The sequence below is a fragment of the Lissotriton vulgaris genome, chromosome 2_1 (assembly GCF_964263255.1).
Source record: "Lissotriton vulgaris chromosome 2_1, aLisVul1.2, whole genome shotgun sequence".
NCBI classification, from domain to species: Eukaryota; Metazoa; Chordata; class Amphibia; order Caudata; family Salamandridae; genus Lissotriton; species Lissotriton vulgaris.
The window spans coordinates 1,131,584,572-1,131,611,408 of record NC_141687.1 but is presented as its reverse complement, the minus strand read 5'-3'; positions in this window follow the sequence as shown (position 1 = coordinate 1,131,611,408).

Here is a 26,837-nt window from a genome sequence, read left to right as displayed (position 1 = left end):
GCAAACAGAAGAGGGGAAAGGGAGCACCCCTGTCTCGTCCCTCTACCAACAGGATAAGCCGCTGACACCAGATTGCCCAGTCGTACTCGCGCCATCGCCGAGAAATACAACACCTTCGTCCATCTGCGAAACACTTCACCAATGCCGAACCTCACTAGGACTTCATCCAGATAGACCCATTCCAAACTATCAAAAGCTTTCTCAATGTCCACAGACAACACCGCCTGGGTACCATCCGTATCTGCTGTGCCATCCAGTATCCCTATCAGACGGCGAATATTTAATGCCGTACTCCTCGTGGGGATAAACCCCGCTTGGTCCCTGTGCACCAGGCTGGTCATATGTGGGGCCAACCTGGTGGGCAAGATCCGGCTTAGTATCTTATAGTCCACCGTCAGCATGGACAATGGCCTGTAAGAACTCACATCAGTTGCTTCCCTGACGGGTTTTAGCAACGGTACTATCAATGCTTCCCTCATTGATCCGGGCAGACCCCCCAACCTATGAGCCTCCTCATATACCACCAGTAGTCTGGGCGCCAAGCTATCAGCATACTTCTGGTAAAATTCTATCGGCAGGCCATCCACGCCGGGTGTTTTATTCCTCGCCATATGTTTAATGGCCGCCCTAATCTCGGCCAGCGTGACAGGTCCACCTAAGTCCTTTGCATCGTCGTCATCAAGCACCGGAAGCTGCACTGACTCCAGATATTTCGCTATTTCGCACGCCTCCACTCCTAGCTGACTCTTGTACAACTCAGCATAGTAGGCCCTAAAGCACTCCAGTACCGCCGTTTGGGAGTAAACCGTCTCCCCCAGATCATTTTTGATGCTCAAGACCAGGCAGCCTCTGAGTTCAGGATTAGCGAGTCTAGCCAGTAACGTGCCCACCTTATCCCTCTCAGCATGCGCTCTAATGGCATATTGTCTGTAGTCATAGCCCCGTAGCCGTTCCGTTTCGGTGGCCACCACCTCCTTAGCTTCCAGCAGCCGGGTCTGTAGATCCGGTCGGTCCGGCCTATGCCGCTCCAAATCCCTCAATTTCTCCTCCGCACTGGCAAGCGCATTCAACACCGACATTCGAGCATTCGAAAACCTCCCCAAGCATACTCCTCTCACCACCACTTTCATCGCGTCCCATTCAGTGGACCTACAAGAAGCTGTCCCCTCATTCTCACCAAAATACTGATCTATGCCCCGTTGGACCGCGTCACTGAACACCGAGTCCTCCAGGGTGTCGGGCCGGAGCCGCCGTGTTGGAATCGCGGAGCGCGCTCTCTGCCATTGGACATGCACCAACAGAGGATTATGATCCGATATGGTCCTGGCCAGATACTCCGTATGGGAGACCAATGGGGCTAAGGACCCGCTACACAGTACCGAGTCAATCCTAACATGCAAAGCGTGGAGGGCTGAAAAAAAGGAATAGTCCCTACCATCCCGGTGCTGTTCCCGCCACACATCCAGCAATCCCCATCTTTCCTGCCAATCCTTCCTGTGTGCGGCTAACTTACGTACAGGGGAATCAACGAGTGGTGGGTGGGATCTATCTAAGGCCACATCTGTGATCGAATTGAAATCCCCCCCCCCCCAGTATCAGAGGCCCCGCTAAGAAAGAGGCCAAGGAGCCGGATAGACCATCAAAGAAGCGGGCCTGATCAACATTTGGAGCGTATATGCAGCTGAAAACCACATCCCGGCCATACAACCTCCCCTCCACCGCCACATATCTGCCCTCAGGATCCACCAATTGATTCAACACCAGGAACGGTATCCCCGCCCGCACCCATATCAGTACCCTTCTAGCAAACACGCAGTAAGTGGTGCCAAAGACCTGACCCCGCCATCTCTTCTGTAGTGCGATGCATTCCTGTTTCGTTAAATGAGTCTCCTGCAGCATGGCAACCTGAACCCTCGCCGCACCAAATAAGCATGCACTTTGTGGCGTTTGACCATAGTTCGCAGTCCTCGGACATTCCACGTTAGGCATTTCAAGTTAGGTAACGTCCCCATACCAACATTGAGCAATCCAGTTCAGGTATAGCCATTCAATGCCCACATCACAGCGGTTGCCCCCCCAAAACAAACCATAAGAAAAACTCCCCAAACCCCACTCCCCAGGACAGAGCCTACAAACCCAGTGTGAGCCCCGATCCAAACCTCAAACAACACACACATCCGACTAACCTGTGGTCGCCACCACAGAAGGCCTTAAGGGCCCTGAGGGGGTGAGTTACCGCCGACCCCGGGTAGGGGGAGCCCGCACCCCGCGCCTTCCATCCCGCAATGCTGATGCTGCACCCTACCAGGTGACCCACCTAGCGCCAACAGGATACCACCCTACCAGAAACAGTGTCCCAAGTCCCATAGAAGAATCAGCCATGAAAAATCTCATCAGACGTTTGGGGGGTGACCACCGGCCCCTTCAAGCTCTCCGCCTCCGAAAATTCCTCTCCAGTCCTGCCACCGTCTTCTCCAGAGTCCGTAGCCGCCAAGTCACTCTCCTGCTGTGATCTCGTAATGGCCGCCGTCGCTGCCAGCGCCCCTCTTTTGTCCACAGCCATTTGAGCCTCTCGTTTCTCTCGCTGAAGCTTAGTGCGTGAGCGAATCCTCTGAGATTTCCGGACCTGGGGCGGTTTAGGCTTCGCACGCTGACTTTTGCTATTCCTGTCCGTACCAGCTCGGTACGATTCCAGCCACAACCACACTTCATCCGGAGTTTGAAAGAAATGAGTGGTCCCATCCAGGATTATCCGCAGCTTGGCCGGGAAGAGCAAGGAATACTGGATGCCCTCCTCCCTCAGCTCCTTTTTCACCACTAAGAAGGATGCCCTATTCTTCTGGACCGCCTGAGTATAGTCCGGGAAGATCGTGACTCAGCTGTTTTCCACCTCATACGGGCCCGAGGCCCGAGCTTTCTGGATGAGGAGGTCCCGGTCTTTATAATGAAGGAGCTTCACCACCATCGGTCTGGGGGGGCGGCCAAGCGCTGGTGGGCGAGCCGGCACCCTGTGTGCCCGCTCCAACGTAAAGAAGGGAGTGAGTCCCTCCGGTGCCACCACTGTCCGGAACCAGTCCTCCATGTAGGCCACCGTATCCTCCCCTTCAATTCTTTCCGGCAGGCCTACGACCCGCACGTTGTTCCGTCTATTGCGGCTTTCAGCATCCTCCGCTCGTCGCTCCAACGAGTCCAGCCGGGCCAGAATGTCCGTTATCTTATGTTCCGCGGTCACCACCGCCAGTTTCAGGTCCAATAACAGCTGCTCATGGTCCTTAACCTTATCCGCCAACTTGGCATGATCCGCTCTTAGGAGCCCCAGCCCCGTAGCGACCTGCGCAATGTCCTGCTGCAATGCCTCCTTGGTCGAGGTGATGGCATCCAGAATAGCATCCAGGCGCCGATTCAGTCTCTGCTCCTGGTCCATCATCGGCGGGGAGGCCTCGCCAACCTGGGATAGCGCGGCCGAATCCTCCCGGCTCTGCTCCATGACAGCCGCTCCTCCCTCAGCCGCCATATTAGGTGTCTCTGTCGCAGCTACACGGGCAGGCCCGGACCTCACCAGGCCCCGATAATCTCTACCCAGGGGACGTGCGCCTCAGCAACGATCGTGATAGAGAGCCTCTGCAGTGCCCGTATCTCCAGGGACCAAAAGTTCTAGCGCCGTCCGTCCCACTGTCGCCAGTACCGGGGGGGAGGGGGAGGGGGAAGTAGAGACGAGTGCGTGCCCCCAGTACTCCAATCCAATGGTGACCACCAATCTCCCCGCTCCTCAGGTCCGTGCCAGCAGATCCTACAACTCCGATCTCGCACAGGCGGGCCGCCCCGCTAGCCGATGCCAATTTCGCTCAGTTTCGGTTCAGAGACCATCGACCCTCGCCGCCGCCATTGTCTTCACACTCCGGGCAACACCTCGGACGTCGTCTGACTAGGTCTCCGTGGGACTAGCGGACCCCAAAGAGGTCTCCTCCGCTCACCAGTGGTTCCCCAACACTTCGCAGGCAAGTTGTGCCGACCAGGGGTCGCCCCAGGTGCGGTTTTCAGGAGAAATAGCGGGACCCTGCGCGGAGCTGCAAGCTCACGCCGCCATCCCGATCGGCGTCCAAACCACGCCCCCATTCTATCACTGATCTACCAGGAGTCTGGCTTGGCTCTTAGAGGTTGTGCACGAGCCCTGAATTTGTTTGCCATGTAATTCATACCACAAACATCAGATAAAATATGATAAGTTCCCTTCAAAATTCAATAAGCTTTATTTCTTTAACATGGAAGAACAAAAAGGGTTCAAATACCTGTATTCATCAACAGAGGCCACTTTCAATCACCAATCAAAAGAGGGAAATGGGGTACCTTAAATATGTACTCTAGCAAATCAGCTACATGTATGGGCATGGCTAGTTGAATGGAAACAAACTAAAGGTGTCAGAATTCATCCCTTATGTAACCTATTTTTAACTGGTGTGTTTACCTTTAAGCCCATTAGGATTCTAACCACTTACCAGTATGAAATGTGTTATTCTAGGGTGAGTGGGGTCACAAAAGCTTTTGACAAGCTTTGACATTAATACATCACATCATGGTACTGCACTACGAAAATCGTATTAAATGTGATCGCTTTTAAACATGAACTTAGAACTATTCCTGTCCCCGTCTCACCCTGGTGACGGTGTCATTAGTGAAATAAGAGGCAAGTCTGTTGTCATGTAAACCCAGTATGTGGTTCAGCTTGTTACAGACAGCGCAACATTATATTCTATTAAATCAAACATAATAGGTTTTTGTACAGCTAGTATTCCGAACTCCCATCATTGAAAGTGTGTTCATGTGATAATGAAGAAAAAGGAGGATCGGTGAAACAAAATGTTTGCCTAAAATCACATAATTTGGCTAAGCGGGGAAGCTGTGATTAATCCAGGTTTTCTGGTTTCACTTTGTATAAATCAGCCACTAAATGAGTATGTAATTGTCTCTTCTTTCTACCTCAAATGTTAATGCTTTGTTTTTACCTCTTTGTGCATGAGGGTAGAGTGAAGGCAGTAGCCACATGAAAGCTCAGCTCGTTTTTGGCTCAAGTTCCCAACAAGACCTTGAGCTGAGCCAGGCTTCAGGCTCGAGCCTGGCTCGAGCTTCCAGTGACTCGCCAACCTCTACCTCCGGTTTCAGTGTATACATTTCTGTGGTCAGTGAGACGCCCCTCTCTTGCTGTAGTGTGTATTGTTCAGTGATATATGACAAGTACCACTCCTGTCATTTCTGGGATTAGTAAAGATCCTTTTCTTGCTTGTTTATATATATATATAAGTCATTGTCTTGCTGCCAATGTGTAGGTTTCCATGTCACTGAAAGGTGCTTATCTTGTTAGCGCATATATTTCTATGGTCAGGGGCAGGCTTCTTTTGCTCTGTAGAATATGTAGCTAACATCAATGAGAGATGCTTATTTCAGCCAATATACACAGCTCTGTGATCAGTGAGAGGTTCATCTTTTGTTAGTATATATGTCTCTATTGTCAGTGAGAGCCCCCTCTCTAACTGTCAGTATATATGTCTACTAGCAGCCCGCCCCATCGTTGCCTGGGGCAGAAAGGGGCTGGGGGCAGTACACCCGCTCCCGCCCGACCCCCTCCCGGACCGACTCCCTCCCGCCCCGACTCCCTCCCGCCCCGACTCACTCCGCCCCCCCTCACTCCCTCCCCCCTCCCGCCCGACTCACTCGCGCTCCCCTCCCGCCCCGACTAACTAGCGCTCCGACATTTTCCTTTACTGGTGCCTCCTTCTTGCCTCCCCCTGCATCACAGTCTCGCACTGAACTTTCCCTTTCCTTACCTGTGCCGCCGCTCCTCACTGCACAGCCGCTCGTCACTGCACCGCCGCTCCTCCTTTGTCGTCATCACGCACGTCGCGTCGCGGTCATCACGCACGTCGCGTCGCGGCCAGCGCTAGGTCCCGGCCAGCGCTACTTTCAGGGAACTACTTTGTTTACAAACTTAATTTTTTAATTTACTTTTTTATTTTATTTATATAGCCTATGTCCATCTACACACCCTGACATTTTCATAGATGTATCGGGTGTGTAGATTGGCGCTGTGGTTCCCGAGTTTACCTGGCCAAAAGGTGCACGTTCTCTCTTTATAACAGTAGTATAGATATGGTGAGTGAGAGACCCCCATCTCTTGCTGTTAGTTTTTCTGTCTCAATGGTCAGCGCGTGGCACCTCTTTGATCCCAGCCTTAGCATCTCTGTGGTCAGTAAGGGCCCTTTCATTCTTCTGTCAGTGTTTATTTCTAAGCTCAACAGCCCCATATCTGCTGTGCTGACAAGGTTTACATGAAATGTATGCATAGTTCAGCATGTGACCGCATCGCCTGAGCTCCCCCTGGGGTGTTGTAATTTCACTTTTAGGATCAAAATTCGACTTAACAGGAATGTACTTAGCAGGGAGCCCTGAAAGCTGCAGTACAAGATAAGTCCATCTCAGCCGTCACAAATCATCACTCCACCTTCTGCGTGACATCCTATATGGGTCCCTGAGCACCCAAGGCAGACCTGCAGCAGTTGCTGCTCAGGGGGAAGGGAGGTGCTACAAGCACTTACAGATAAGGAGGCTAGGGAGCAAGAACAGCATTTAATGCAATCTCAAAAGGTTTTGAGAGCCTCTATGACAAAACTGGATGGGTCAGTGGGTGCAGCAAAACACTGGAGAGCCTTCCAACCATAGTTCGTCGACTTGTGTCCGACAGCTTGGTACTGACAGCAGACGTCATCTCTCCATATCATTTAAAATATGATACTTTCTATTTCTTTAAATCCTCCTAGTTTTTCATCGATGTTATGCATGGAGGGCGAATTCCAACGTTGTAGGACTGCGTTTACAATACTAGCGTTGAGGCTTTTTTCCATGAACCCAACGTTTGGACTGAGGTTCCGTGACAATTGTAAGTGGTGCTTCCGACTCGTACGAATATGGTCGAGTCTGGTATCTATGGACCGCAAATGAAGAGTTTAGTAAGTGTGCGCAGTTTCGCTGTGCTAGCTTAAACCGTTCATTTGTTATGTGGGTTTTTCATCTGTACCCACGGGTTCCATCTTAGATACGGCATCCATTTTGTCTCTTGCCCTCAAGTAGCCAGCGAACGGACGTTGTCCGCTTCGCGACCCTGGGACTCCCAAGATATTTGCGGAAGACACATGTTCTTTGTAAGTGTCTTTATGACGAGGGGGATGCTACTGTAAGGCAGATGACGCCGCTTGAGGCTCATCTTGCCGCACGGGCTTATTGTCTCAGCCGTGCATCTTATTAGGCACGTCCCTTTGATGCCTGCATCTCGTGTTTCCCGTTACCTCCCCCTTTTACACCCTTTCCGATCTCACCACTGTCTCCGTCTTCCTCTACACCTGTCCTTGTTCCTATTTTGATCTGTTTTACTGCTGATTGGAATTTGCTAATGGTGGGAAGATGGGTTTTTACAGTTGGGAACCGCCAAATGTTTCCGCACTTATGTTTCGGACCTTATGTGTTTCAAAGTGACCAAAGCGACCCCTCTGGGGGACAATTGTGGGAACCGGGTTGTAAACTTTGTGTTCAATGTTGTCTTATGGGTAAAAACTGTATAAAAGGAGCGATCTACAGAACCAATTTGAAGCAGTCTCCCCAAGTTGCACGCTGTGTACTTGTCGTGATCTCTGTGTTCCCTGCAGCAAATAAACCTTAAATCGTTGACGCCGAAGGAAGTGTCCCGTGTCTCTGTGACTTGTACGCCGGAGCAGGTTACCCACGAAGGTTTCAGGTGTTGTGCCCTGGCACCGCTGGGTCTTACAGAACCCAGTCCTTCAGTTGGCGCCCAATGTGGGGCTGCATCAGTGGTACCGGTCCAAGCCCGACGATCGTGAGGAACTTCGTGTGAAATCTCCGAGGGAAGGTGCACTCCGCTTCATCGATCCTGTTGTCGAAATAAGTGGCCCGAAGACTTTTCCCGCGAAGATTCCCGCCTCCGGACGGCTGCGACGGACTGCTGCCCTGACTGTAGACCTGTTTTGGCGCCTGGCGTAGACCTTGGTATAGCGAGACGATTGACGGGCCTTCCTGGTGACGCCATCGATTTTTGAGTTAAGTATTTGTGGGTCGCTCCCATAGCTCTTGGTTGTTGACACTTTAGCGAGTGTTTTTGTTGTACACGCTGTGTGAGTGTTTTTGTCGGTGACACTTTGCTAGCGTACCTTGTTGTGTTGTTTGACGACTGCAGTTGCCAAAGACCGAGGGTTTTGTTCTTTGCTGGGACTTGGTAAATCCCGTAACCCTTGAAGTTTGTGAAACTCGGCTAGTGTGCAAGATGCCTGGTCGCAGTACTTTGTTTAGTTGTTTCAGACCTTGTGGTGCGGATTCCCGACTGGAGGACTCGTGTCCGATACCTCCGGTTGGAACTCCTACTTATGATCTATATAGCAAACATGGGCTAGGCCCGATTACCTTTAACGATTATTGGATTAAATATACAAAAAGGGACGGCGACCTTCGTTGGCCACCTCACGGTAGCTTCGAGGCATCAATCTTAGATAATCTAGAAATGAAGTTGTTCGAACGAAAATCAAGGCCGGCCATGTTTGATGCCTTTCGGTTGTGGCGCAAAGAAGCCCGACAGAAAGAGATCAGGCAAAATAAACGTAGTCAGCGAGATAATGTTGCTACCATAGTGAAGAAAGCTGAGCAGTTCCAGCGTGATAAGGAGGATAAGGATAAGGAAGTGTTTGAGAGACTACAGCGTATGACCATAGATAAATGTTATCCTGCTTTGCCTACGGAGTCGGACAAGAAGGAAGAGGTAGTTGAGGATCCTTTAATGTCCTATCTTATGAAGTCGCCACCCCCGTACGTACAGGGTACCGCAGCTCCTGTGGTCCCTGCCGTACCGGTCCTTCCACCTATTCCTCCTCCACCTGTTCCTCAACCTGCACCCGTTCTTCCGACTGTTCCTGCTCCTTTGTCTGTTTCTATTCCTACTGCTCCTCCGCTTCCTCATACTCCTGCTCCCGCTACTGCTCCTGTTTTGTTAACCCCTGCTGTCGCTACTGTTTCTACTCCTTCTCTTGTTAGCCCTGTGTCTTATTCTTCTCCCTCTACCCGTAGTCGCAATTCTCCTCTTGCGGCTAGCTTCTTTCAGTCGCTCGGACCTGTTCATGGGTCCGCTGGTTCCGATGGTCCCCAGAGACGAAGTCAGCTTCCTGGAAACAGAGAACGCGTTGCGCTATATAATATGGCGATGGGTTGGATGGTAAATCCGCAGAGAAATCCACCACGTGTTGTCCTCGAAACGTTTTGTCAATTCAATATACCAACCCAGAGATACGTGTTTGATGAAATGTGTAAGTTCCTTCATGATCAGATAGCGGCCGATGCGCCTGACGAGGTGCTGACCGCCCTGTCTGAGCTTCGGCTTCAGTTCGCAACTGGACTGATAGTAGATACCAATGTCCGACGTGCTATCGAGCGGTTACTATCTTTTCGTCCCGCTCCGATACCTTATGCATTGTTTGTTGAGGATATTGAGAAACAACCAGATGAATCTGGCCAATATCCCATGCGAGAAGTTCCACCGGTTTGGATGCCAGGTAACCCCGCGGCTGCCCCTCCGGTCCTACCGTATTTTCAGAGAGTATGGATACATCTCCCGTGGAAAAGATCAGAAGTGTTACAGGTGAAGCAATCATTGCCTGACCCTCGCAAAAATCCTGCAGGGTATTACAAAGAATTATCGCAGCTCGTAGATGCTACGATTATGAATCTTGCCGATATCGACATGTTGTTTGGCAATGTCGTACCACAACCGGTATGGGCTAAGATTCGCCAGCAAGATCACGCAAATGATTTAGGTGGTGATTGGGCGGCCATCTTGGCGGCAGATGCTTTACAAACTGGTGGAGCTAAACCTGAACAGTTGATTGCTGCCCTTCCCCAAAGAATAATAACGTTAATGAAGACTCTTATGCCGGCTATGAGGGTAAACTGGGACAAATTGTCAGCCTGTAAGCAAAAGAAAGATGAGAGTGTTTCCGACTTCTTTACGAGGTTTGAGGAAGCATTCATTGACCATAGTGGTCAGGATACGGGTACTGAGGGTGGTCAAAGGTTGTTTGTGGATAAATTTGTTTCAAATTTATTGCCCGACTTGAGCAATAAATTGAGAAATTCGGAGAGTGCATGGGCCGTTTCCACCTCAGCTCAGATATTGGCTACGGCACAATATTATGAGAATAGAGAGAAAGAAGAGAATGACCATGCTGACAAGAAGACGAAAGAGCTGAAAACTAAAGTGTTGTTGCAACAAGCGTATCCTCCGCGGCCAAATCAGAATAATTCACAACAGAATCGATCGCAGTCGCAATCGAATCGGTCACAGCCGCGTAATGATTCCTCCTCCCAAAGATCATCGTTAGGGTACAATCAATGTGCTTATTGTAGACAGGAGGGACACATTAAATTTAACTGCCCTGTTTTGAATGAACGTAATAGTGGTAACTCATCTAAAGGAGGTCGTGGTGGTTCGCAATAGGCGTCACGTGGTAGAGGTCGTGGTGCTCAGAATGATCGCTCAGATAACTCATCTAATTCTAATAATTGCTTTGATCAACGTGGATCATCGCAAGGACGATCTGCGCAGTACAATGTAGACGATTATTACGTCGATCAGGGAACTGGCGACGGTAATTACTAGGACAGCCAGAGACAAGGAGAGGGAGTGGTATCAGTTCCGGTTGATCAGAGAGGGCCTTACGTCGCAGTTGCTACATCGGGCGTCGTTGAGCCTTTTCTGTTGGACACTGGTGCAGCGAAAAGTTCTATTATGCATTCCAAACTCCCTGGCGCACCTTTGTCTGGCTTAACAAATGTTTCCGTTGGATTCTCTGGCGCCCCTGTTAGCAATCCAGTTTCGCGCCCTTTGCCCCTTCAAATTGGGCCACGTGAGCTAGAAGCTCCGTTGATTTTAACCACGGGTTGTGGCGAGAATCTCTTGGGCCTGGATTTGCTTAAACGTTTGTACGCAACTTTGTATTGTTCTCCTGCGGGTGTAAAGCTTACGTTAGGAGAGAGGGTTGTCTCTCCTATGTACTTGTCTCTTGATAAGCTTCCACCGGAATTGAGTTCTCTTCCTGCGTCTTTGTGGGCGACGGGTCCAAATGACGTGGGCCTACTTGATATCTCCCCTTATGTTGTTCAGTTGAAATCTAATGTGCGATTGCCACGTATTCCCCAGTATCGTATCTCCCTTGATGGTGAACGAGCGCTGTTGGCGATCATTTATGATCTAATCGAGAAAAATGTTATTGAAGAGACTCGGGGAAACGTGTGCAATAGCCCTGTACTGCCTATTCTTAAACGCACAGATCCTACAAAACCGCCTGTTTATCGTTTTGTTATCGATTTACGGGATGTGAATAAAATTGTGGTTCCTCAATTCCCTGTTGTGCCTGACATCACGGCGCTCCTGACTCTGATTCCAGCTACTGCGTCATGGTTTTCGGTGATAGATTTGAAAAATGCGTTTTTCAGCATCCCGATTGCCGAAGAGAGTAGGGACCTTTTCGGTTTCTCTCTCGGTGGACGAAGCTTCCGGTTCAAACGCGCTCCTCAGGGCTACTGTGAAAGTCCATCGATTTACAGTCAAGCCTTGAAGGGTCAACTGGATGCGTTTAGGTTGCCGGTTGGTGCGGCCTCGATCCAATACGTCGATGACTTATTGGTGGCTGCCGATACTCAGGACATTTGTAAAATAGCTACGGTATCATTACTGCAACATCTCTGTGAGCTAAATCATAAGGTGTCCCCTTCTAAACTCCAATATTGTTGTCAAGAAGTAACCTATCTAGGTCACTTATTGTCAAAGGAGGGAAGGAGATTGACCCCAGAGAGAATTGCAGCGATTGCGCGAATGGCTGTGCCAAAAACCCAAAGAGATGTGCGTGCCTTTCTAGGTATCACGTCATACTGCAGGCAATGGATTCCTAATTTTTCATTGCTAGCGAAACCATTGGTGGCTCTTACGTGCAAGGATGTTCCAACTCCTTTACCATGGACGGATGAATGTCAGAAAAGTTTTTCCGAATTACGTGATTCATTGTGTTCGGCTCCTGTGTTGGGTACTCCTGACTATAGCAAGCCGTTTACATTATATGTTCACGAGAGAGAAGGTTGTGCTTTGAGTGTCTTAACGCAACCTTTTGGTGGTAAACAGCGTCCATGTGCATATTTTTCCTCGACCTTGGACCCAGTAGCTAGAGCATTGCCGAGTTGTTTACGAGCAACAGCGGCAGCTGCGGTCTCCATCCGACAATCAGCAGGATTGGTCATGGATAATATGCTTACGGTGATGGTTCCGCATGCAGTCGATACTCTTTTAAATCGTACGAAAACTCAGCACTTGACGAGTGCGAGGTTGTCTGGGTACGAGTTGACGTTATTGGCAAGCCATATTCAGATAAAACGTTGTAATGTCTTAAATCCGGCAACTTTGTTACCAATTAGTGCAGAGTCAGATGAAGTAGCAGAACATGACTGCTACTTGAGGACTGAAGAGGAAACGAAAGGTCGAGTGGACCTTAAAAACACCCCATTGGAAGATCCGGATGGCACTCTGTATGTGGATGGGTCATGTTTTAAGTTGCCGAATGGTGATGTGACTACTGCTTATGCAGTTGTAACATTGAATGCTGTTGTTGAGACTGCAAGATTGAATCAGAATTCTGCCCAAGCTGCGGAGCTGATTGCTCTTACTAGAGCGTGTATGTTGGCGAAAGGGAAACGTGTGAATGTGTACACCGACAGCCAATACGCTTTTGGTGTAGCGCATAGTTTTGGACGATTGTGGCGAGAGAGAGGTTTCTTGACGTCGCACGGTACGAAGATTCAGCATGGCCAGCTTGTGAATGATCTTTTGGATGCATTGACTTTGCCTACGCAAGTTGCGATTGTTAAATGTAGTGCACATCGTAAGGTGACGGATGATGTTGGTCGTGGTAACGCGTTTGCGGATGAGATTGCTAAGGAGACTGCCCGGAACCTTAGTACTCGAATGTATGTGACGAGTTCGGTTAGGTGGCCTACGGAATCGAGTATGTGTGAAGACACCATTGAAAGTGTGAAAGAAATTCAGAATGAGGCCACCGAGACTGAAAAGGCGAAGTGGAAAGAAAGTACGGGAAAGTTGGATACGAGTGGTTGCTGGATTGACTTGTCGGATCAGAAAAGATGGTTGTTGCCTGATGCGTATGTACTGGCCGTTGTGACAATGGCACATGGGTTAGCACATATTAGCGTGAAAGGCATTTGTAAATTATTGTCGCCTGTGTGGAAGAATGATGGAATTACGAAATGTGCTGAACGATTGGTGAAGAATTGTATGGTGTGTATGATGTATAATCCTGGCAAAGGAACCCCAACTCCTCCTGGCAGTTTTGCTCCCCCTTCGTATCCCTTTGAGGTGATTCAATTGGACTTCATCCATATGGAGCGATGCAATAACCTGAAATACATTTTAGTTGTGGTTTGCGCATCCTCCCGATGGATTGAGGCCTATCCTCTCAAAGACAATACTGCTTTGTCTACTGCGAAAATCTTACTGAAGGAATATTTTCCTCGGTACGGAATGCCTAGAGTCGTGTGGTCAGATAACGGAAGTGAGTTTGTTGGAAGTGTGATGAAGAGTGTGTGTAAGGGCCTTGGAATAAATCAAAAATTCCACAGCGCCAATCATCCCCAGTCAGCTGGATTGGTTGAAGGGTACAACGGCACCCTTAAACTAAAGCTGGCGAAGATTCAGGCTACGACTGGTCTTTCGTGGCCTGACGCTTTTGCCCTTAGCATTACTGTCAACTAGGGCGACTGTACACTCCCGAATAGGGCTTAGTCCCTACGAAATAGTGTTCGGCCGTCCTGCGAATGTGTGGGGGGTTCCTAGGCCAGGAATGTTTTCTGATCTTGAGTATCCAATGTTGATTGACTATTTACATGACTTGACTGCTAAACTGAGGTTAATTCACCAACAGGTTTACGACGCATTGCCGACGCAGACGGAGGGTCCAGGCCACCAGCTCCAGCCTGGAGACTGGGTGGTGACACGCAACTTTTCACGCAAGAATAATCTGGACCCGAGGTTTACCGGACCTTACCAGGTGCTCCTGGCCACGAGGACTGCCGTTCGTCTTGAGGGGCGTAAAAATTGGGTGCATGCCACCCATACGAAGCGAGTCCCTATCCCTTTACCGGCAGACCCGTGGGTAAGGAAAGGCATTGCGTCAACAGAAACAGAAACATTGCCGGCGTTTGTCCCTTTCAGCGACGCGGAGCCTGTTGGAGAATCCTCAGCGCAGCAGAAAGACACTGTTGAACAGTTGTCAGCAAAAGACTCAAGACCAGAACAATCGACTGATCAGCAGGACGCTGTCTCTCCAACGGATCCTTTGTTCGACGAGCAGACACGTCCCGGGAAACACCGATATTCTTTGCGATCCCGCACTAAGGACAAATAAAAATTTTGTTTTGCTGAATTAACGACTGCATTATCCCCGTTTCCCGTGATCAGTTTTGAACATTCGTATCACTGTGATTTTATATATATATCTATATATTGAGCTTCCTCCCTTGTATCTTTTTACTTCCACAGCCGAGAGACTTTGTGTTTGTATATACATATTGTGTATTGAAGGCCGTAGGGCCGCGCGCGTACTTCCTTCTGGATAGTAGGTCTTGACGCTAGGTTAAAGGCCGTCGGTTCCTAGGAACTCCTAGGGATTGACTATTGCTACACAGAACGGAGTGCGTCAAGAAACGTTGCGGACGGTCGTAGGGAATGGCATTCTCGAAGCTGAATGATTTGGAGGGAGCTAAGGCGCACAGGTTTAAGCTGCAGCAACTCAGTCGTACCAAATGTTTTGTATTCCAATTGTTTGTGTTATTTTTGACTGCTTCTGCATTATTGGCGGGTGGGGTGTACTATACGATGTCTTACTTCTTACCTGCTACACCTACTCCTACTCCTTACCCTAATCTCACCTCTACTGCTTCTCCCCATTCCTTTCACATGTTACCGGAACACGAGCAGGCTAGACGTGTAGAATTCCGCAACAATTCCTTTATTCAGCTCCTCCATCAGCATCAGTTAGTGGTTAACACTACTAATTGTTGGGTGTGTGGGTTGATGCCACATACTACGGATAAGGGAATTCCATATCTGGTGTTACCGTATAGTTCCCAAGGGTCAGCTCGAGCGTTCCAAACAATGTTTCGAAGCGCACTGGGTTTCCACCCCATTCGAGAACCACGTTCCCCCTACTCTGGTCCTACCTCGTATCAGAAGCCTTTGTCGATAGCCATAGAGGATTTAGATAGCGATATCTATGATCCCTCGCTTATCCCTGAAGAAGAGGTACAAGCCTATAGAGTCCTAAGTAGAGGTGAATATAGTGTGTTCACTAGCGAAAAGCAGCTTAAAAGCTCGCCTCCAATATGGGTCGTACCCCACACTGGTAATTTCTGTCTTATGGGTCGTGGTCGAAGATCGCAAGCCCGACTTGGAGCAAGTGCTTGCACTGAAAATTATATTCTGCCGATGTCCTCGTCCCCTGTGTTTCTGGCTGCCAAGGGTACATACTTTATCTGTTATGATCGTGCATATGCATGGTTGCCCGCTGACTTCATGGGCTCATGTTTCATTGCAAATCTGTTGCCTCCGACGTTCACTGTAGACGCCGATTATTATAAGACTAGAGTTGTGAGAGGCGTAATTAGCGAAGAGGATACTGCCGGTCAAGAGGCAGGAGACTTTTTCAAGGGTTTCCTCCCGTTTTGGGGACCTATGGTTAACAGTAGGAACCTGAGACAGTTGACTCGAGTGGTAGAATCGACAGCTAATATTACTGCCAGTGCCCTTGGTAATATCACCACAGAACTTCAGGCGGAGAGACTTATGACGTTACAAAACCGTATGGTTTTAGATGTCATCTTAGCAGATCGCGGTGGGGTATGTAAGGTGATCCATTCGAGCTGCTGCATTTTCATTCCAGATAATGCTCCAACTGTCTATCAAGCCATCTCGAGGTTGCATAAGATCTCCGAATCCATACACGTGGATGTAGGGGATTGGACGCTGCTGGGGTGGTTTTGGGGCCTGATGTCGACTTGGGGTTGGAAAATTCTGATGATCATCGGAGTTGTGGTAGTGTTCCTGTTCACGTGTTGCCTTTGTGTGCAGTGTGGTCCTGCCTTATGTGGCCTTTGTGCTACAACGTGTATGAGACAACCATCTGTTACCATGGGGACTCAGTTGGACAGAGCTATGCTACAGCAACATCTCGATGGTCTGATGAATATCGAATATGATTCCGACTAGTGCTTGCCTACATGAGGGCAAAAGGAGCGTCTGAGGTTCCGTGACAATTGTAAGTGGTGCTTCCGACTCGTACGAATATGGTCGAGTCTGGTATCTATGGACCGCAAATGAAGAGTTTAGTAAGTGTGCGCAGTTTCGCTGTGCTAGCTTAAACCGTTCATTTGTTATGTGGGTTTTTCATCTGTACCCACGGGTTCCATCTTAGATACTGAGGTTCCGTGACGGTTCCGTGACGACTTGAACCCGTGTTTTCAAGTTTGTCGGAAATACATAAAATTAGTATCAGCGAACCGCAAATGATCCATTTAGTATATCCTAGTGTTTTCGCTACGCTACGAGCAAGAGCACTCCTTCCACTGACACATTTCTGATATACACACGGCATCCATCTTAGATCGTGGCCGCCATTTTTGTGGTTCCTTGCCCTCACATATGCAATAGCCTCTGATCATTTCATTCACTTCACTTTGATTAAAGACACGTAGCCTTAGCCGGAGATTCACCTCTTACATGACACGTGCACCTTAAACCAGATCACGCTGAAGCTGCATGACTCGACAAAGGCTGCCTCCTCTGCCCGAGGCCAGCCCACCTGAACTGGTTTTCCTGTCCATTGTACCTGATCATGATTAGGCGGCCGAAGCCGGTAGCCTTGCCCATTTACAACCCACAAACATCTCTTATCCCGTTTTCTATCTTCTGCACCTGGCTCTGCTCCTTTTTCCTTCTGGGCTTTTATTAGGGGGAGGTAACGAACTTTACGATGAGGCGGTCCGGGTCTTGAATGCAATATTGACAAGGGATTGTGATGGACTGGTGGGAACCCCTCTTCGTGATGTTTGGTATCAGATATTATCGACAGTTCCTGTGTAACGCCAAATATTTATTGTTTAGAGACACAAAAGGTTTGGGAATGTACCGACATGTGAAATATTTGCCTAGAGCACAATTTTTGGTATATAAGGAGCAACCCTCAATGTACAAATCGAACAGTCTCCTAGATTCTGCCCGTGTGTAGATTCTGTGACTTCTGTGTCCCTGCAGTAATAAACCTTTGGTCTTTGACGCCACCATCGAGAAGCCCGTGTTTCTGTTCATTTGTGCACCAAGGCAGGTGGGACTCCGGGGTCTTTGGGTGTTGTACCCTGACACCTCTGGACGGAACCAAAAAGTCCAGAACTCCAATTGGCGCCCAACGTGGGGCGACGTCATTCGGTACCGGTCCAAAAGCCTGAAGAGTTCGAGAAGCTTCGTGTGAAGATTCCTGAGGGAGGCGCCCCACTTCATCGATCCCGGCATATCGCAAAAGTGGCCCTGAAGTTCTCTTCCACGAGGGTTCCCGTTCAGGACGGCTGCAGTGGGCCGTTGCCTTGACCGTCGCCCTGTCTTGGACCCGAAGTGGTGCAGTCCTTAGTACAGCGAAACGTGACGGGTTTCTCCTTGGTGACGTCTTCAGTGACTCAGTTAAGTATTTAGTGATAGCTAGCTGGTTACTTTTGTGAGGATTGTTAAAAATCCTTGATCGGTTCTTGGTTTGGTTTGGTTTCGTAAGATTATCACTAGTTGTTCTGGTTACGATAATCTATTTGGTTCAGTTTTGGGTATCGATACATCAGTTCGTTTTTGGTAGGCCTAAGTTCTTGGTTCAAGTGCACAATTTGTTCCGTGTTTGTTTGTTTTGTGTTCCGGACTGAGAATGGTAAGTCGGAAAATGTTGTCTTGTTTTAGTTGCAACAGTGACTCACAATTAGAGGATTCCTGTCTGGTTCCTCCGATTGGGACTCCCCTATATGACCTATATTGTAAGTATGGTGTGGGTCCTATAACTTATAATAAGATATGGGTCCGTTATTGTAAGAAGGATGGTGTCCTTAGCTGGCCACTGCATGGTAGTTTTGAACAAGAGATTCTCGACAATTTAGAAGCGAAATTGTTTAGGAAGAAAGCCCGGCCGGCAATGTTTGACTCTTTTCGTTATTGGCGGAAAGAATCCAAACAGAGAGAAATGAAAAGGTTGAAAAAAGAGCAAAAAGAACTAGAAGAGTTAACTCTAGAGCAAGCGACTAAGCAGTTGCAGGCTGACGAGTGTGAGAAAGCCATAGATGTAGCCATTAGAGAGCGTAACTTAGCGATTGACAAGTGCTATCCTGCCTTGCCATCGAAAATGGCTAAGATACTGGAGGATTCCGAAAACGATCCTCTGCTATCTTATCTGTTACGGTCGCCTCCACCGTACGCACAAGGTGCTGCGGCTCCACTTATACCGGATGTTCAATTGCCGGTTGCTGGACAACCTGGTGTTCTTGTTCCTCAGAATCAAGTTCCTATACCTCCTGTGGTGAATGTAAATGTTCCTACAGCTCCTCCTCTTCCCGCACTGCCAGCTCCTATACCTACCACTGTACCTATTGGTCCTCAAACTATTTTCCTCGATACTCCTACTGTTTCGTCATCTATTCCTACCTCTACTGCGTTCTCTATGTCTGCGAGTGTACTAACTCCACTTTCTGTTCGTCGAAGAATTACTGATTCTGTTACTAATATGCTGTCGCCTATATATAAAACCTTGATTAAGACTCCTACTCCTGACTCTGTTCAGAGACGGAGTCAGCTTCCAAGTACTGAGGAACGGGGAGTTTTAGACTCCACAGCTCTCAGATGGATTACAAAAGTTAGAAGATATAGTACGAAAGATGTGTTAGAGACATTTATGCAATGGGGAGAGCCAACACAGCGATACGTCTTTGACGAGATGTGCTCGTTGTTACGTGAGGAAATAGAAGAAGACGATGTCGAATCAGATTTGGAAGATTTAATTAAAATTCAAAAAGAGTTTGCTGCTGGAATGATAGTGGGCGATAATATAAAGGAAGCGATGGAACTCATTTTGAGTTTTAGGATTGATCCATCTCTTCGTTCCCCGAGAGATTTAGAGAAAGGTAGAATGAAGCCAAGTCGCCAATATCCTATGAGGGAAGTTCCTCCAATTTGGCGCGAGGCAGTACAACGTGATGATAATGCGGGTATTGCAGCTGCTCCAGCACAGTTCCAAAGAGTATGGATACATATTCCGTGGAAGCAAGCAGAAGTGTTAGCAGTGAAACAGGCCTTGCCAGATCCACGTAAGAATCCAGCCGGATATTACAAGGAATTGACACAGACAGTTGAGGCTTGTATAATGAACTTAGCCGACATTGATATGTTGTTTGGTAATGTAGTTCCACAACCAGTGTGGGCTAAAATTCGTAGAGAGGATCATCAGGCTGCTTTAGGTGGTGATTGGGCAGCTATCACTGCAGCAGATGCTCAACAAACAGGTGGTGCGAAACCCGAACCCCTAATTGCTAATCTTCCTGGCAGAATAATAGATTTAATGAAGACTCTGATGCCAGCATTGCGTGTTAATTGGGATAAATTATCCGCATGCAAGCAGAAGAAAGACGAAAGTGTCTCCGACTTCTTCACGAGGTTCGAAGAGACTTTTGTAGACCATAGTGGTCAGGATATGAGCACTGAAGGAGGACAGAGATTGTTTGTCGATAAATTTGTGCATAATTTGTTACCCGAATTATGCAATAAATTGAAAGACTCAGAAAGTGCGTGGGCTGTATCTACGACAGCGCAAATACTTGCGACTGCACAGTACTATGAAAATAGGGATAAAGAGGAAAAGGAGAAATCAGAGAAGAAAACGAAAGATTTAAAGACTAAAGTTCTTTTACAGCAGGCGTATCCGCCTCGCACGAATCAGACTAATATGCAACAGAATTCGTATCAAAAGACAGATTATAATTCGACCAGGCCTCAATACCAGTGGAATCAGTGTGTGTACTGTAAGAAAGAGGGTCACTATAAAAATGATTGTCAGATTTTAGCGCAAAATAATGCGGCAGCAGCTCAGAGAGGTCGTGGTGGTTTTGCACAGAATTCTAGAGGTCGGGGACGAGGTGCTATGCCTCCACAAACGAATGATCGTCCTTCTAATCACTTTGATCAACAAAATGTACAGTCAGCTCAACAGAATAGATCTCAGCAATATCTTGTTGAGGATTATTGTGAAGTTGAAGAGGGATTTCAACAAAATGGGTACTAGGACAGCCATGGACAGAGAGAGGGAGTAGTATCAGTTCCAGTGGATCAGAGTGGGCCTTATGTCGCAGTAGCAACATCAGGTGTAGTCGAACCGTTTCTGTTGGATACTGGTGCCGCAAAAAGTTCTATCATGCATGCGAAACTCCCTGGCGCACCTTTGTCTGGCTCAACAAATGTTTCCGTAGGTTTTTCAGGCGCCCCTGTGTACAACCCGATATCTGGTCCTTTGTCTATTTCTGTTGGACCGTGTCAATTGAAAGCACCCTTAATTTTGACGACAGGTTGTAATGAAAATCTGCTTGGTTTAGATTTGTTAAAACGACTATATGCGACATTGTACTGTTCTCCGGAAGGAGTACAGCTTACTTTGGGTAAAAGACTCACCTCTCCGATGTACTTGTCAATGGACAAACTCCCGCCGGAGCTACGTTCACTCCCTGATTCTCTTTGGGCGACTGGTCCCAATGATGTAGGTCTACTAGAGATTCCACCGTATGTAGTAACTTTGAAAGCGAATGTGAAATTTCCAAGAATTCCTCAATATAAAATATCGAATGAAGGTGAGCGTGCACTCTTATTGATTGTGCAAGATTTGATTAAAAAAGGTGTGGTTGAAGAAACGCGAGGAAATGTTTGTAATAGTCCTGTATTGCCGATTTTGAAACGAACAGATCCTACAAAGCCTCCAGTCTATAGGTTTGTCATAGACCTTAGAGAAGTTAATAAGATTGTAATTCCGCAGTTTCCTGTAGTGCCAGACATTACTGCCTTGCTAACATTGATTCCCGCTACAGCCAATTGGTTCTCAGTCATCGACTTGAAGAATGCCTTTTTCAGCATTCCGATAGCCGAGGAAAGCAGAGATATTTTTGGCTTCTGTTTAGGAGGTCGCAGTTTCAGATTTAAACGCGCTCCACAAGGCTACTGTGAAAGTCCATCTATTTACAGTCAAGCTTTAAAAAGCCAGTTAGATTCTTTTGTCCTTCCTCCAGGTTCTGCCCTAGTACAGTACGTAGACGATCTTTTGGTGGCTGCCGATGACAAGGAAACTTGCAAGACAGCTACAATTTCACTATTGCATCATTTGTCTAATTTGAATCATAAGGTGTCACCTTCCAAAATGCAATATTGCTGCCAAGAAGTAACCTACTTAGGTCATCTCTTGTCAAAGGAGGGAAGGAAGTTGACCCCAGAAAGAATAAAAGCAATTACGCAGATGAGTGTTCCACGCACACAGAGGGAAGTACGTGCCTTTCTAGGTATTACCTCTTACTGTAGGCAATGGATCCCAAATTTTTCACTTTTAGCAAAGCCATTGGTAGCTTTGACTGGGAAAAATGTTCCGAGTCCGGTGCCATGGTCTGATGAATGTCAAAAGAGTTTTGCTGAATTACGAAAAGCTTTGTGTTCAGCTCCTGTATTGGGCACACCTGATTACAGTAAGCCATTCACGCTCTACGTTCACGAAAGAGAAGGTTGCGCGTTGAGTGTCTTGACACAGAAGTTTGGTGATAAACAACGCCCTTGTGCGTATTTCTCATCAACATTAGATCCGGTAGCTAGAGCATTGCCTAGTTGTTTGAGGGCTACAGCGGCAGCTGCAGCTTCCATTCGACAATCTGCTGGTTTGGTGATGAACAATATGCTAGTGGTCATGGTTCCTCATGCAGTGGACACACTCATGAACCGAACGAAGACACAACACCTTACTAGTGCGAGATTATCTGGTTACGAGCTGACGTTATTAGCGAGTCATATTCAGATCAAAAGATGCAATGTATTGAACCCAGCAACATTGTTGCCGACTGATCAAGAGTCGAGTGATTCTGAGCCACATGACTGTTATTTCAAAACGGAGGAAGAGACAAAAGGTCGTATCGACTTGAGAGATACTCCTCTATCCGACCCAGATGGTACGCTGTATGTGGACGGGTCATGTTTTAAATTGGAGAATGGTGATGTGACTGCTGCCTACGCGGTAACGACTTTGAAGACGATTGTGGAGACTGCAAGAGTGAGTCAGAATTCTGCCCAAGCTGCAGAGTTAATAGCTCTTACGAGAGCGTGTGTTTTAGCTGAGGGAAAGAGAGTGAATGTGTTTACAGATAGTCAGTACGCATTTGGCGTGGCCCATAGTTTTGGCCGGTTGTGGAGAGAAAGGGGTTTCATTACGTCCCATGGGACTAAGATTCAACATGGTCAGCTAGTTAACGACTTGTTAGAATCTCTAACCTTACCGACTGAAGTTGCGATTGTGAAGTGCAGTGCTCATAAAGCAATCACGGATGATGTTGGTCGGGGAAATGCCTTTGCTGATGAAACCGCTAAACAGACAGCTAGAGACATGATGAGTAGAATGTATGTTGCTACGTCTGCAAGATGGATTGCTGAGTCTGGAATGTGTGAGGACACAATGGAAAGTGTGAAAGAGATTCAGAAAGAAGCGACTGAGGAAGAGAAACGCGTATGGAGAGAAAATACGGGCAAATTGGACTCGAATGGATGTTGGATCGATTTGACAGAACAGCAGCGTTGGATGTTGCCTGATGCGTATGTGCTTGCAGTAGTGACGATGGCGCATGGAGTGGCGCACATAAGTTCTAAAGGGATATGTAAGATGTTAGCTCCGGTTTGGAAGAATGAGGGAATCAGTAAGTGTGCAGAGAGAGTGGTGAAAAATTGTATGGTGTGCTTGATGCATAATCCTGGCAAGGGAACTCCAACTCCAGCTGGTCATTTTGCTCCTCCTTCCTGTCCCTTTGAAGTAATACAGTTAGACTTCATTCACATGGAACGCTGCAACAATTTAAAATACGTCCTGGTGGTAGTTTGTGCTTTTTCCAGGTGGATAGAAGCATACCCACTAAAGGACAACACTGCTTTATCAACTGCCAAAATTCTTCTCAAAGAATTTTTCCCTAGGTATGGAATGCCACGGATTGTATGGTCAGATAACGGAAGTGAGTTTATAGGGAAAGTTATGCAGAGTGTGTGTGCTGGTCTAGGATTGAAACAAAAATTTCATAGTGCGAACCATCCCCAGTCTGCTGGTTTAGTCGAGGGTTACAATGGCACCCTCAAGCTTAAAATAGCCAAAATTCAAGCATCCACAGGTTTGGCTTGGCCAGACGCACTTCCTTTGGCCTTGTTATCAACGAGAGCAACAGTGCATTCTAGAATAGGGCTTTCTCCATATGAGATTGTATTTGGCCGCCCGGCAAATGTCTGGGGTGTGCCAAGGCCTAAACAATTCTGCTCCATTGAATATCCTATGTTGATAGACTATCTTTATGACTTGACTGCTAAATTAAGTCTTATTCATCAACAGGTTTTTGATGCTTTGCCAAAGCCTCCGGAGAGTCCAGGGCATCAACTGAAACCGGGTGACTTCATAGTGGTCCGGAACTTCGCGAGGACAAAGAATCTTCAGCCTCGCTACATCGGCCCCTTCCAAATCCTGCTGGCAACGAGGACAGCTGTACGTGTTGCTGGCCGGAAGAACTGGATCCACGCTTCTCACGTAAAGCGTGTTCCACTGCCGCTGCCCTACGACGACTGGGTGAAGAAGGGAATTGGTGCCTCCGAATCTGAAATAACTCCAAAATTTGTCCCTTTCAGCGATGCCGATTTGATTTCTGACACTTTGAAACGTGACTCTCCTCTTGAAAAGACTACTTTGAACATTGAACATTTGTCTCCAGCATCAGAAGAAACTTTGCCATCTGCGAACGTAAACTCTGCAACAGCTGCTAGTGATACACTATTTTCCGATCAAACAGTACCAGCAAGGAAAAGATACAACCTTAGAAGCCATAAAACGAACTAATAAAGCAGGCAACTGCATATTGTGATTTTGATATTTATATACATTGGACTTTTTTGCTTTTCAGCCAGGAAGTTTGCTATTGTTTATTGTTTTTAATAAATTGCCTTGCCGTCTGGGTAGCCGTAGGGTCGTGGCTGTGTGCCTAGTTTGAATTTGCAGGGGTCTGACACAAGGTCGATCTTTCTGTTAGTACTGGGAACTCCCAGGGCTGACAGAGGCATTTTCATCTACGTACACATCATCAGTGGTCGCGAGCGGATTGTAGAAGATGGAACTTCCTGCGCTGCAACGAGAAAATGTGATTTACGTTCGCAGAAACAGACTAAATAGAATTCTTCATAGCAAATGTTTCTTGATGCAATGTGCCATTACATTTTTGATTGTTTTAGCAACACTGGTGGGTGGAATTGTCTTTAGCATAAATTTGATTTTTGTGCCAGTATCTACAGTACCTCCCCTTGATCCTGCTATTTCTACTGTTTCTTCTATACACTCTTTTCACTCGTTTCCGGAACATGAGCAAGCTCGACGCTCAGAATTCATTAATAATACTTTTGTACAGCTCTTGCACCAACACCAACTGGTAGTTAACACGACAGACTGTTGGGTGTGTGGCTTGATACCCCACACTATGGATAAAGGTATTCCCTATCTGGTTTTGCCTTTCAGCTACAATGGATCATTTCAGGCCCTTCAAACCATCTTTGCTTATGCTCTTGAGACCTATCCTCCACGCCCACCACGCTCCACTAAATATAACTCTGCCAACAAAGCTTTAGTCCAGGGAATTATTGACATGATCAAAGACGTCAATAATACTCCATCTTACCCTAGAGACGAATTGCGAGTATATTTAAGTTGGAATACTTCAGAGTATCGCCTTAGTTTAGGAGAAAGCAAGCGTAAAAGCTCAACTCCAATCTGGGTCGTACCTCACCGAGGTCAGGTCTGTTTGCAAGGTAATGGGAGAAATCCGAGAGCTCAGCTAGGGAGGAGTGAGTGCGTAGAGACTTATGTGTTTCCGGCTAACTCTTCCCCTGCCTTCCTTACTGCCAGGGGTACCTACTTCATCTGTCGAGACAGAGCTTATACATGGTTGCCTGCTGACTTTTCAGGTTCATGTTATATTGCTCGATTGTTGCCTCCGACATACACTGCTTCACCGGATTACCACAGAATAAGAGTAGCTAGAGGTGTTTTCAGTAAGGAAGATACCGCTGGTCAGGAAGCTGGAGACTTCTTCAAAGGCTTCCTTCCGTTCTGGGGGCCTATGGCCAATAGTAGAAACATACGTCAGCTAACACGGGTAGTTGAATCTACTATTACCGAAACTGCTGGTGCCCTTAGCAATCTGACAGCTGAGCTTCAGGCGGATAGGCTCATGACATTGCAGAACCGTATGGTTCTAGATGTTATACTTGCAGATCGAGGTGGGGTATGCAGAATGATCCAATCGAGCTGCTGTGTCTTTATTCCTAATAATGCTCCAACAGTTTACGAGGCGATCTCTAAGTTGCACAAGATTTCGGACTCCATACATGTAGATGAGGGAAACTGGTCCTTTATGGAGTGGGTTTGGACTCTGATCTCAGCGTGGGGATGGAAGGTTCTAATGGTCATTGGTGTCATCTTAATATTACTATTCTCATGTTGTCTGATTATCCAGTGTGGTCCTGCTCTGTGTAGTCTTTGTGCTACAACCTGTTTTAGGAAACCACCTGCATTTGGAGAAAAGACACGAGAAAGGATGATGATACAACAACATGTCACTGACCTGATGAGCATAGAACTAGATTCAGACATAGATTGAGTAATTGCCTATGTAAGGGCAAAAGGAGGGTCTGAGGTTCCGTGACGGTTCCGTGACGACTTGAACCCGTGTTTTCAAGTTTGTCGGAAATACATAAAATTAGTATCAGCGAACCGCAAATGATCCATTTAGTATATCCTAGTGTTTTCGCTACGCTACGAGCAAGAGCACTCCTTCCACTGACACATTTCTGATATACACACGGCATCCATCTTAGATCGTGGCCGCCATTTTTGTGGTTCCTTGCCCTCACATATGCAATAGCCTCTGATCATTTCATTCACTTCACTTTGATTAAAGACACGTAGCCTTAGCCGGAGATTCACCTCTTACATGACACGTGCACCTTAAACCAGATCACGCTGAAGCTGCATGACTCGACAAAGGCTGCCTCCTCTGCCCGAGGCCAGCCCACCTGAACTGGTTTTCCTGTCCATTGTACCTGATCATGATTAGGCGGCCGAAGCCGGTAGCCTTGCCCATTACAACCCACAAACATCTCTTATCCCGTTTTCTATCTTCTGCACCTGGCTCTGCTCCTTTTTCCTTCTGGGCTTTTATTAGGGGGAGGTAACGAACTTTACGATGAGGCGGTCCGGGTCTTGAATGCAATATTGACAAGGGATTGTGATGGACTGGTGGGAACCCCTCTTCGTGATGTTTGGTATCAGATATTATCGACAGTTCCTGTGTAACGCCAAATATTTATTGTTTAGAGACACAAAAGGTTTGGG